Here is a 14302-nt window from a genome sequence, read left to right as displayed (position 1 = left end):
TAGGTGTTTTCTGTGGATGCACCCATTTGGGTTAATGATATTCTGTTTCAAACTTCAATGAAACTCGTCTGTCAAGATGTAACAAGTACTGATACAGTTCCAAAATAATCTTTTAATCTCACCAGGAACAAAGGCCCAAGTGAGCACATAGCCAATGACTTTCATTTGTTTTGTCAGAGTGAATATGGTGTCATGTCACTTTATGAGCAAAATTCCAACAATATCATGATGGGTGACACCAAGCAATGTACCGATGTGGTGAATCGAGCGCTTCAACCACGAGAAGCTAGAACAAACTGGGAATATGAAGATGAAATGTAAGGATACCATCATACCAGGACTGAATGCTTTTCATTTAATACGCTGAACATCTAAAATGAAATATATATGAATTTGAAAAATGTTTTCACCAAAAGTACCTGCCCATAGATCTCAACTTTAAGGGGATATTTACAACCAAAATAACACAGAATATTACTACAGCTATCTGCTATGCCCAGGCTAACATTATTTACTAGGAGAAAGACATCTCGAAAAATTGCATCCGGATACCTGCCGGATACCTGCCGGATACCTTCAGCAATGTTCAATTTTCATGGTTAGTTTCCAATATATTTTTAGGTGTTTCACACTTAATTGAACAAAATGCACCCCCCAAATTGTGACATGTTTTTGGAAACTCAGAATGAGGTATCCGGTGCCGGATCCCTGGACACCCAGAATGAGGTATCCGGTGAGGTATCCGGTGCCGGATACCCGGATTCCAGGTGGCATACTTTCAGGTGAGGTGTCCATGCCGGATACCACGGATCTGGTATCCGGCAAGGTTTCTGCCACCGGATACCCGGACGCGTTTTGGGTAAGTGTCCGGTGGTATCCGGCAGGTATCCGGATACCGGAAACTGCATTTTTTTTGCTGTGTTATCACAATTCATATATACCTAGTACTATTATGTACATATGTAAATTAGTTCAAATTATAATAATGAGGCCCTCTAATCTCGAAACGGTCTTTGTTCTACGACAACCGTAAGTCGGTATGGGAAAACAAAATATTTGTTTAAGTGTTCAAAGTTCATAGTCAATGTCATATGATTATAGACAAGGAAAATAAGAAATTAAATATAAAGAGTAGCCACTTTAAATGACAGAAATTCTTTTAGTTAAATTTGCTCATGATTTTGTCTTTTCGTGGTAAATAGTGCCAAAATACTCTTAATTATTTACTTTCATGTCATTACTAATCTCACATAAGGTCAAAAGTTGTACAACGTTTAACAGATATGATAATGACATGTAGTATCCAAACATATCCAAACATTTCCAAACAAATCCAAGTTTGGAAATATGACCTTGACAAATTTTGGAATGGTCATATTTCCATTTGGAATGGTGGTATTTCCAAGTTTTGGATTGTTTGGAATGGATGATATTTTGTCCAGTGCATGTACGTGTGTGTGTTTGTGTGGCTGCTTGTACTAGTCCGGACTGATGCCGATTTATAGTGCTAACTCACTGAGATACCACGCCGCAGTTTAACATGAATACCCTCTGGATGCCGAGTTTTTTTTCTGACGCATATTTTCCTAAAATCGGAAAAGTGAAGGTTGTGCGAGAATTGCGCTCACACGGCACTGGATCTACCTCTGGCTATACAATTACGCAGAGGTGGAGAATAGGGTACAGAGAAATGGGGGCATAACTCCGCTAAGCTTAGCACTAGTTTATTGTTACTCGGGTCACTTGGTGAGAATTAGCTGTGGGTAAGAAAAATATATTTTTGTGGTGTTTTGTTCACGAGGAACCAAACTATTCCAACACAAATATCGATAAAGAAAAGTATACGTTTAGTTATAAAAAAACAAAAAACACACGATGAATCGTACTTCATGAAAAAGAGGTAATAAAGAAATGGGTGGCCCTAACTAACCTATAACTTAGTCCTTAGATTCCAACATTCTCTTAAAAGTGTAAGTGTATTTTGACTAATGTTACACCATTATTAATGGAGCACTAGCCTTATCATCAAATGTAATGAAATACCCAAAAAATGACACCATTCTATTTGACGTCATGACTGGTTTTATGTCTTTGATAACGTCGGAGAAAGACGACACTGGTATTTTATGATATATATAATATATTTACACTGGATATATATTAATATATATCTCCCCTAATTTTCGTTCATGTTATGGAAAATCTTGATGTGCAAAACGGAATTTGACGCTTTTTCTACACAACATAAAATGACTGCTTTTCCCAAGTAATTACAGTAGACATCCATAAATTCTCTTCCTTATGAGATATTTGTTGTACTTAATTTACATGTTTAGTTGTGAACAGTAATAATTTTTGGATTCATAAGTCTTTAGAATAAAAGATCATATATGAATTTTAATTTGTTGTATATTTTACCAATGAAAGTTAATTGATGGGAAGTTGGTTGGTTGGTTGGTTTGTTGTTTAACGTCGCACTCAGCAATGTTCCGGCTATATGACGGCGGTCTGTAAATAATCGAGTCTGGACCAGACAATCCAGTGATTGATATCATGAGCGTCGATCCACGCAATTGAGATCGATGGCATGCATCAACCAAGCCAGCGAGCCTGACCACCCGATCTCGTTAGTCGCCTTTTACGACAAGCATAGTCACCTTTTACAGCAAGCATGGGTTGCTGAAGACCTATTCTACCCCGAATCTTCACGGGTCTGATGTGAAGTACTGCAGGACGTGTCTTCGGATACTTCTGCCATTGCAGGTTTCCCTTTTCTGGAACATGGATCCTACTGATTTGCCATAACCATGGCAGTTACAGGTGCTCATGTTATCTTGGATCCTCTCAATGTTTTCCACTGTTCTCACATACATATATACCTAATTACTAGGGCTGCAACGAATACACTATGAGGCGATTCATATCACGAATATAGGGTAACGAATACGAATATTAATTCACAATTACAATAACAAGTCAGCAGTTTATGTAGTATTTATTATATTCAGTGAAACAATAGCATCATAATTTATTTGACATGGTTTGTTAATTATTAATAAATTATACATTTATATACTGCACTTATCCAGGTACTAGTATCTGCTCAAATGCGACAATGACCAGTGAAAACAATACTATTAAATATTTAAATTAAATATTATTAGAGTGTCGTCATTGAAAGAAATCTCTGCATATAATATGTTGTTATGGATATTTTCAGGTACAGGGTATGTAAATATACATGATAGCATATTCATAAATATTTGATTCCAGTGGCCATGAATAACGAATTCAATTCATGAATGGTTACGGTTCAATTCACCGAATACACGAGTGAATCGTAACAGCCCTACTAATTGCTGGCTGTTTATTAAGTCTAATATTCTGCAAGTTTTACCAGGCATTTTTATCTAAATTTAAAACATATGCCCTATGCAAAAAGATTGGGGTAAAAACTAATCAGGTATAATTTCCTTACATTATTTTAGGATGGCATAGATATGTTAAAACTTTTAAAGATGGGCAGTTAACTGAATATCAGCCTCTGAGCAGGTCCAGATTTATCCCTGGTGACATGCCCGACTCCATGTTCCAGATGCCTAAATAAAATGTATGTTATGATTCATTTATTACATAATAAAACTAATGTAGCGGTGAATTGCTTGAATTTTGTCAACTATTCTTTTATGTTTATTCATTAAAAGGACCCACTAACTCTATCTCTTTCAGGTTATATTGGTTTTACTTAGAGCACCAGACAAAAGACGTGGATCTATTTATAGATATCCACATGATTTGAAACTTGTTCTGTGTTTACGGTTTCCAGTACTTTCCATACACTTAAATTACGACGGAAAGTAAAAACAAATTTTAGTTAATCCACTCTTCGATGAATAATATATTACTGACATGCTGTAAATTGACAATATAGTATGCTGTGCCTGATATGAGTGCTACGAAGTAGTGCACGCTTCTAACTTTCAGCCATGGTGACTTCCTCATTGACCAATACACCATTACATCGGACTTGTGACTCACTCTCACGCCCTGCATTCAAGTTTCGCCGGCTGTGACGCCATAGCGAATAGCCAGTGTTTGCCTCTCTTAATAAAAGATGCGAAGAAAGCTCTATTGCTATAGAATTATCAGGATAATCGTTTTAGGTTGAACCAACGGTGTACCTGGCATGGATTTTATTTTTATACATTTTACAATTCCTGGAGAAATGAAGAAAACAGTTTAATATCCTGTGATCACAATACTGAAAAAAAGAATGAACCCATTGATTATATATTGCAAAACGAGAGGAATCATTCTTAAATTGTTTGTGACTAACGCGCACCTGGCGAATCGTTAGATATCATAGTTCTGTGTATCAAACGACATGAAAAACAATTCCAAGACCAAGACAATTCTTTCAGAAATGTGTGCATATATTTTAACGAAAAATATTATTCATTTTGTTAAAGAATTATATATTCAGTTTTAGTTGGTTATTGGTTGGTTATATGAACATATAATATTGACTATTACACACCCCAAGAAATACGTATACGTACATGCGGAAGTTAAATTTCACTTCATCTTGTAACACTTGTCCAAACGAAAGAAATATCGTATTCGACACTAAAAAACTATCAATAGTTATGTAAACAATGTTCAAACAAACAGGAGATTATCAAAGGTTCGTCCATACATGTTGTGGCCTATATTTATGTATGAGACAAATATCCAAAGTGAAATTAATTGTGTGAACAAATGTGAAAAAGATATGCAAAATCTACATCATAACTGAAACTGTAAAACGCATGGTACAATGAGCATTTGCACTCTCATCAAAGGATCTTCACCTCAAAGAAATTAACAAATATGTACAACAATGTTAACGTAAAACATCACTGCCTGTGACCGACTTTTACAAAATGGCGTGTTCACTGTCAACAGTACGCGGGATTTTACGAGGGGACTTTCGTTGATTCAGGGATCGTATATACATAAATGTGACATGTAAGTAATCAGAAACATTCTGACAATCTATGTACTGTTATTTGTTGTTATAATTTTCATTGAAACAAACCGAAATAGTCAGAAGTTCCGATAAATACCGTTGTCGTTGTGCGTGATTTTGCGTCAGTCATGGCGTCACAAAGGACGGTAACTTTGACAATTTCTGTCATATCAAATCATTGCAATGTAGCTATTCTAAATTTCCTAATTCTTCCAACGATTCTGACCGCCTCCGTGGTCTAGTTGTAGAGCGGACTAGCACAAGCAGACACACACACGTGCATGCACGTCGCTATATAAATGCAATAGTCTTGGACGCGGTGCCCCCCGTCGTGATATTGCTGGAATGTTGCTAGAAGCGGCGTAAAACCATACTCATTCACTCCCTTTGTGGCCTAATATTGTATGTATTTTATGCAAGTGTTTTATGTCTAATGTGTACGCATACAACATGTGACACTTAAATAAAATATTTTCTTCTCACGGGTTACAAAAAAATATTTAGCAGTCGCTTTTTATAAGTTTTCCCAAAATAAGAAATATGTTTAACAACATGCTTACCTTCTCTGAGTATGCCACCATCTGGGGTTGTCATAACATTCCGAAATAGCAAGTTCTGTCACGACATTCCGAAACAACAGCTACATATCTGTTCTGTCATAACTGCGACGTATAATACACCAACATATCATGCTGTGAACGCGCTCTTGACATTTGACCCCGTAGTCCCAATCATTTGAATGATAGCATTGCATGACAGCGTGGAAACAGAACACTACGGCATCACGTCTTTTGTTTCCTGCTGCAAGTAACAAAGGCCGCGAGTTTGATAAAATCTTGACTCTCTAGTAGTTTAGATATGATTTATTGTTCGAATACATTTGCCTACAATAGATTGTATGAGGCTTGCAAAGACTTCATAACTGTTTACGTTAATGTGGTATAAGCGTACACAACCAGTGCGTATACTTTAAAATATTTTAAGTCCATTCTTATAACTAAACACGTCAATAATAACTTCCAAGGCTGCTTATTTATTAATCATTAACACGCACAAACAAACAAACAGCAATACGAAATCAGCGACTTCGTTCACCACAAAAATGTAAAACAAGCCCCACTTATTCTATTATCAGATCAGAAGTCCGTTGGGTGAAGGGACTACTGGTAGTCCAGGTTACGTTGATCCAACTCACAAAACGCATTTGAGACAAGTATGCAAAGCACAGAATCTGGGGAAAATATTTGTTTTGTTTACAGGTAGAGAGGGCGTACGTATGTTGTGCACGTGCAGGTCACGACGATGAAATTGACACCACTCTCGTTGACACATCACATCAGCACGTACCATTATAAGCTACAGAACTCGTCGTCAGCCGAGACAGGACACACACATATCCATTGTAGTGAGTGAGTGAGATGGGTTTAACGCCGCTTTTAACAATATTCCAGTTATATCACGGCGTGTCAGCTTGATGTGGGAGGAAAGCCCGAAGTGATGCAGGTCTTAGACGTTTACCACTTCGGTGGAACCCACGAGCACGGGTATGGTGCTGACAAACCTAGAAACATAGTCGGGGCGAACCGGGATTCGAACCCACAATCCTAGGTTTCTGGCGGGCCCAAGGGACGCAACTCTGCACAGCGAATCGCGGCACCTTAGACGACTGGGCCCCCCGTGCCCCCCTGAGATACAGTGATGTAAGCATCCTCTACAATTAACAATACATATATACATATATGTATAATAAAATACAAAACGCTCTGTCGTTTTTTTTGTGGAAGTCATTCGATCAAGTAAAAATGACTGCGTGACAAGACGAATCAACTATTTATACCCGATAAAAGAAAATTTCTGAAAAGCAGATACATTAGAGACAGTGACTAGACTACATGTACGTAATCCGTATCAATCAATGGTGTAAAAAAACTGAAAATCAAATCTGTCGGAGACCTACCAAATTACCAAGTTTTATCATTACTATATTTATTACAATGCAAATTCTTTAATGATACACTTTTCAGAGGAGAGGGCATACACACAAATATATTTCTTCCATGTGTGAATGCAGGTTGTACTTGGTATCTCAGTTCTCAGTTTCATACCAGTTATATATCTGAATTTGTATATGGAACCATGCGTACAGCATGACAATTACTTGCTATTCGTCAGTTTACAACACACATAACACAGTCAAACAATTTTGGACACAGCTCTTGCAAGTTATTTAGTACAATAATGTTTTATTAAAATCTATTTCAATTTGTTTTCACCATTTTCCCTATTCCATGCATGTTTATGTTGCTACATCCAGAGACCATATACCGATATATGGTCTCTGCTACATCTTATTGCTCATGTTCTCAAGTATTATAAAACACTTTAATGTTTCTCCATCCTAATCTAACGTTATAACATTTCAGGTCATTACCATCATCTAATACACAAGAGATGATACCAAGACATATTTTATTCGGTTTCATGGTCTATGCGGTCTTACAATTGATTTTATTAGTCTTTAAATCTTATGTCTAGTAAATATTTTCACAAACAGGGCTGTTAGCTGATATAAGGAAGGTAACATCCAGTTCAATTCCCAGTTGACGTACTTACTTTTTTTTAATCAAATATGAGGACTGTATACGACATACGTTAGTCTGTTAACGACGTTTCTACTGTTAATATTTTGAATAAGCCGTTAATATGCCAGTTGTGACAGAGATGATGGTATGGTAGCTGTAGCAGACAGGTTGACAGTCGTTGTTACGTGCGTCACTAGGTAATTAGTACGGCATTGACTTTGTTGATTGTTACTATACTTTGAGGATTTCTGTGGCCAGTGGCGGACGTAATTCAAACTCCTTCCACACTGACACCGCATTAAATATATTTGTGTACCGGTTACATAACTATTATGGACAGGGTGGGGTGGTAGTTCACCGGACGACACTGTGTATATTGGGCGTCTCCTTTGATATTTCCTCCAAACATACCTTTATTGAATGACCCCATGCATTAAACGATGATACACATCTCGATGAATATTTCAAGGCAATAATTCATCTTTCTGTTTGTTACTCTGTGTGACGGACAGGCTGTTTCTGAGTGTGTGTGTGTGTGTGTGTGTGTTGACTGAATTCAGACGTCAAGCGTTCCCGTTGTATGAAAACTGCGAGATCTTTCATTTGCGTGTTAGTCACTCTTTAATTCAAAGTGAAAGACATTTTAACTGAAACTCTGTTGCTACCATGTTAAATCTTTAAGTTACATTTGTTGTTTCTCGACACTTTTTGTACGATGGGCACAATTGAAAATAGTTAAGGGTCTATCGCAGTAATCAGATATCTTACATATGTATGCGCATGCGAGAAAGTGAGAAACAGGGCGATTTTCTGGCTCCAACAAATCTGTTGATTTTCAACTGCAAGTGCCTTATTTGTGTGTCTTTCGTCAATTAGACTGTTCAGAAATGGATATTAATTCATCTCAGAAGCGAAAGCTGGAAAGTTCATTCTCAGAAGATTCGAAAAAAGCTCGAGAAGACACCCACGACGATGCAAGCTTTGTCAACACAGTAATGGCGCCCAGTACAAACGCCGTGGCGAGACCTGTCACATGTGTGGAAGATACGGACTTTTGTAGCATCTCAACAAACGGTGAGCCCTGTAATATTGCTATTAGCAAGAATGACAACCCATGTTCACCAGATATGGCCCATGTAATGTTGGACGCTATGTCAAAGCTCACGAAACAGATGAGTGATATGAACACTGACATGACAACACGCATGAATGCCCTTGAAATGTCACTAGAATCAAAGATTTGTGTTAAATTTCGTGAGATCGCTGAATCTGTGATATCGGAAGAAATCAAGTCTGTACGATTAGAATTTAACAGCAAGTGTGAAACTTTGAGTAAACAAATAAAAAGACTGGAAAGTGGTTGTGAAACGTTGAAGGCCAGTTTTGCTGATGTCACTAAGACTGGTTTACCAAATGTAAACATTGTGATTAAAAACCTGCCTAAAATCATCATGCGAAGATGACGACGTGAATGTGACCCTGCATAAGGTAAACACATTGTTACTTGACGGTCTCGGTCTGCATGACGCACGTGCTTCAGCTGCTTCACGGAAAGTCGGCCATGACGACCGGCCTGGTGTTGTAATAGCAACCCTTGACAACAGTAACATGCTAGCAAAAGTGATGAAGGCGAAACGAAAACTGAAACATAGCAAGCAGTATGACCGTGTGTATATCGAAAAAGAGTTGCCCTTTGAAGCCCGGAATACCCAAGCATCGCTCAGAACAATTTTGAAACAGATCGGAAAGGACAGTGACTACTATGTGCGCGGCACTAAACTTGTGGCCAAAGGAAAACGACCAGATGCAGCTAACAACTAGGGGGCACTGCGGTTAGGGTTTTGGAACACGGGGGGTTGGTCACAGAGTGTGAATAGTAATAGTCAGTTCAGACAGTCTGTTGTGTCAGACTTAAACTGTGACATTTTTGGTGTCTGTGAAACATTTCTTAGAGGTCAAGAGAGTTTGGAGATAAAAGATTATACATGGATTGGAAATAATCGCCGCAACCAGAATAAGCGTGCCAAACGAGGGTCTGGAGGATGCGGTGCTTTTTTTAAGGATAGATTATTAGAACAATTTTGTGTTGACATTTTAGATAGGGAATCCAATGATGTCATTTGGTTTAGGTTAACTTCGAAATGTGATTTTAACTTTAAAATTATTTTGTGTGTCTGTTATCTCCCTCCTGTTAGTTCTAGCCGTGTGAATGATGGAGAAAGATTCTTTGAAACATTATTAGAAAACAATTATATGTATCAAAATGAAGGAATCATCTGCTTGTGTGGAGACTTCAATGCGAGAATGGGAAAGGAACAGGATTTCATTGAGGGTGTGGACTGTATACCGGAAAGAGTGACTATTGATAGTGGTGAGAATTCTTATGGGGCGTTGTTTTTGGATTTTTTGACTGAAAGCAATTTGTGTGTATTGAACGGGCGTAAGGGTGACCAGGATTTCACGTATGTAAAGAATGGTGCGTCAGTGGTTGACTATGTTGTAGCTGCGCATGAACAATTGTCGTATTTTCAGAGTTTTGATGTTATTCGTATGTCATCCTTGATTAACCCCACAAACGTCCCCGACGCTGTCCCAGATCATTCTGTCTTAACTTGGCAAATATCACTGCCCTCCACTGTCAGTCCGGTTAACAACCCCCCCGATACAGTCGAGTTACCAGCTCAGCCCCGAAGATACAGGCAGGATAGGATACCAGAATATTTTCTACGCCATCCCGACTCACTCGATAGACTTAATGAGGCAATAAAGAATATTGAGACTGAACTGTCCAATAAAAACAACGTTAATGCAGCTTATTATGAATTTGTAACTTTCATGCATCACGAACTTGATAAAACGGTTGGTCGGTCGGTCCTTCAAGTAAAGTGTAGAAACAGTAAGGGTAAATCGTTTTACAAGCCTTATTGGTGTCAAGAACTCCAAGAGCTGTGGGACGTGTCGTGCGCAGCTGAACGCCATTTGTTGAGATGTAAATCGCCTGTTCGAAAAAAAGACTTGAAAAAATCATTTGTAGCAGCGCGAAAATCTTTTGACCGAACACTACGGAAACTTAAGCGCTCTTACCGGGCTACCGAACAACAGCGACTACTTGATAAGTACAACAGTAAAAATTCAAGGGATTTCTGGAGAACTATTGGGAAGATTGGAGTGGCAAACGACAGGGACACCAGCATTCCATGGGAAGTTCATTCTGGAGATAGCATATCTACAGACAAGCATGTTGTGTTAAATACGTGGAAGGTCAACTACAGTGAGCTGTTTGTAGCCGACACAAACTCTAAGTTTGATGAAAGACATTTCAAGAACATTTCTGAAGAACTGTTTCATAATAACGTAGTCATCGATGCTGTCTTCGACAAATCCAGTTTGAACGCCCCGATTACATCTGTAGAAGTCGAGAATGCAGTGTCAAGAACAAAATTCGGAAAAGCCACTGGTTGTGACTCCATACCAGCCGAAGCTCTTAAAAATGGAAGTTGCATCGAGATTCTTCTGAAGCTATTCAGGTACTGTTTTGAAAATAGAACCTGTCCTGACCTGTGGAAGCGTAGTATAATTCAGCCGTTGAAGAAACCGAATAACGATCCCAGGGATCCGTTAGGCTACCGAGGTATTTTGCTTTTGTCGGTACCATGCAAGATCTACGCTGATATACTTAACAATCGACTTTCCAGTTGGTTAGAAGAAAACAACGTCTTGGCAGGAAACAGAATGGCTTCCGTAAAAAGAGAGGTACTCAAGAGCATTTATTAACGCTGTATTCAACCTTGCATAACAGAAAACTGTCCAAACAATCCACATTCGTCTGTTTTATAGATGCCATGAAAGCGTTCGACAAAGTGAACAGAGACTGCCTATGGTACAAACTCCGTAAACTAGGAATAGACGGAAAATTCTATGAAGCTGTTACGTCCATGTATGAAAACACTACAGGACAAATCCGCGTCAATGGATATTTAACAGACCTGTTTAATGTTAACACCGGGGTGAGACAAGGTTGTGTCCTGTCACCTACGCTTTTTGCAGTTTTTATTAACGACCTGGCCAGTGCAATTAACTCTCTTCAGTGTGGCGTCAGTGTTGGCGACTCGATGCTAAGTATACTCCTCTACGCAGACGATATTGCTTTGATTGCTCCAAACGAAGCCAGTTTACAACGTTTGATGGACGTCGTCGCAAGGTGGTGCTCTAAGTGGCGTCTGCTGATAAACATCGACAAGACAAAGGTGGTTCACTTCCGACCAACAGGTGTGGAAAAGTCGAGCGCGTTGTTTATTATTGGCACGGAAAAGATCAGCTTTGCCCACGCTTATAAATATTTGGGATTGTGGTTTCAAGAACTCTTGGATCTGAATTATTGTGCTAAGGAACTTGCGAAGTCGGCTAATAGAGCTTTGGGAGTTCTCATTTGTAAATTCAAAGCGGTAGGAGGCATGGCGTATGATGTCTTCAACACATTGTACAGTAATTTGGTGCAACCAATTTTATCTTACGGCTCTGCGATCTGGGGTTTAAGAGAATTTAGATGCATTAATAATGTTTTACACCGCGCCTGCAGATTTTTCTTGGGCGTCGGAAATAAAACTCCCAACCTAGCTGTTCGTGGCGAAATGGGCTGGCTTTTGTCGATAACACTTCAAAACTTAGAAACATTACGACTGTGGAAGAAAATAATATCTTTTGAATCTGATCGAAAGATTACTGTGATAGTGAACTGGTCTAAACGCTTCCGGAAATCATGGGTAAATTCTGCTGTGTCTTTGTTGAAAAGGTTTGATTCAAGTAATCTGGACATGTATAATATTGCTGAAAATGATTTCAAAGTTCTTAGGGACCGTATCATTGACGCCGACGCTGACTCTTGGTGGATGGATCTATGGAATGACAGGGGATTAGCCAATGGGAACAAACTGCGGACCTACAGGCTATTCAAGGCATCCGCACACGTCGAGTCTTATGTCCGGAATATTCTGAACAGACAAGAGCGTAGTGTTCTTGCAAAATTGAGATGTGCGACTTTACCTTTAGAAATTGAGCTCGGCAGATTCCGGCGACCGATTACCCCACTTAATGACCGTATATGTCAGTTCTGTGATGAACTTCAAGTTGAAGACGAGACCCATTTCCTGATCAACTGTACCCTCTTCTCGGATATCCGTTACGACCTATGGAGGAAAGCCTGCACTGCCAATTCACAGTTTCTGAGTTTCCACCCTTGTGATCAACTTCGCTTCCTTATGCAGTGTGTCAGCTTGTGTAAACCTCTCGCCGCAACAGTGACGTCAATGTTTCTCCGGCGACAACGTGCCGGGCAGTGATGTATATAATGTGTATGTTTTTGTGAGTGATAGATGAGTATGTGGGTAGTGTTTGTATGTGATGTATGCGCACGTGATATTGAGTGGATTGAAAATGAAATGTGTGTAATATTTATGGGTGTGTGTGTGTGTGTGTGTGTGTGTGTGTGTGTTCGTGCGTGCGTGCGTGCGTGCGTGGGTGTGTGTGTACTTTCGATTATGTTCGTGTATTATTCTTGCCAATTTATATAATGGATAATTTAATGAGTTTAAGTGCCTCATAGATCCTTCATGGGTCGGCTGATGTTTTTATATATCATACGTATGTATACGTGTAATGTTTTTTACTGTTTTTAAACACCAGGTGGCACTATAATAAAATAATTTTCTTCTTTCTTCTTTTCTTCTTACATTGTCTGCTTCTGCTTCCTTCTGCGTGAACAGAGAGGAACAGAATCACACAAAGTCACGTGCCGAAACAATGGCGAGAACGTTTAACCCACAACGCACGGAGACGGTGATACTGACACTGTTGTCAAGCGTCGTGATATATTTTTATTTCAAATGCTCTTATCATATTTCCTTAAACAAGCTATTCAAAGTCAAATACAATGGCTTATGGTAGGAAACTACTTAATATTACCTGATTCAACTTGTCATGCAACAAGTATTGCAGGCAGGTTTAGACAAGTGTCACACTCCTCTATATACATTTAGACAAGTGTCTAAATGTATATAGAGGGATGTGATTTTTATTCTTTACGAATATATTATGTCATACACGCGACCATCGAGTTCCTGTGCATTAAGCTGACACGCCGTGATATAACTGGAATACTGTTAACAGCGGCCTGAAACACAACTAATACACTAATACACTTGCTTCATCAGTAATACAGCAAGACGATATCTCCTCCGAGAAGGGGGCACGGGTGGCCCAGTCGTCTAAGGCGCCGCAATTCGCTGTGCACATGCCGAGACCTATGATTGTGGGTTCGAATCCCGGTTCGCCCCAATTATGTTTCTGGATTTGTCAGCACCATACCCATGCTCGTGGGTTTCACCAAAGTGGTGAACGTCTAGGACCTGCATCACATCAGGTTTTCCTCCCACATCAAGCTGATACGACGTGATATAACTGAAATACTGTTAAAAGCGACACCACCCTTGCCAATCCATGAGGGTTGACGAAATCAACTGCACTTTGACGATTTAAAACACTTAGCTCCTGCTTTCTAACCGCAAAATCGTAGTACATCAGTTAGTGTGGCTATAGCCGCATTTATGTCGTTATTGAGTAACAACTTGAATTCTTCTAACATTTCAACAGAGGCATCTGTACCGAGAGCATAATATAAACTGTGTTGCTGTTCCTCAAGTAATTTTTAAGAAAG

The sequence above is a fragment of the Haliotis cracherodii genome, unplaced genomic scaffold (assembly GCF_022045235.1).
Source record: "Haliotis cracherodii isolate W230 unplaced genomic scaffold, xgHalCrac1.p SCAF_17, whole genome shotgun sequence".
Lineage (NCBI taxonomy): Eukaryota > Metazoa > Mollusca > Gastropoda > Lepetellida > Haliotidae > Haliotis > Haliotis cracherodii.
Note: the sequence above shows the minus strand (reverse complement) of the source record.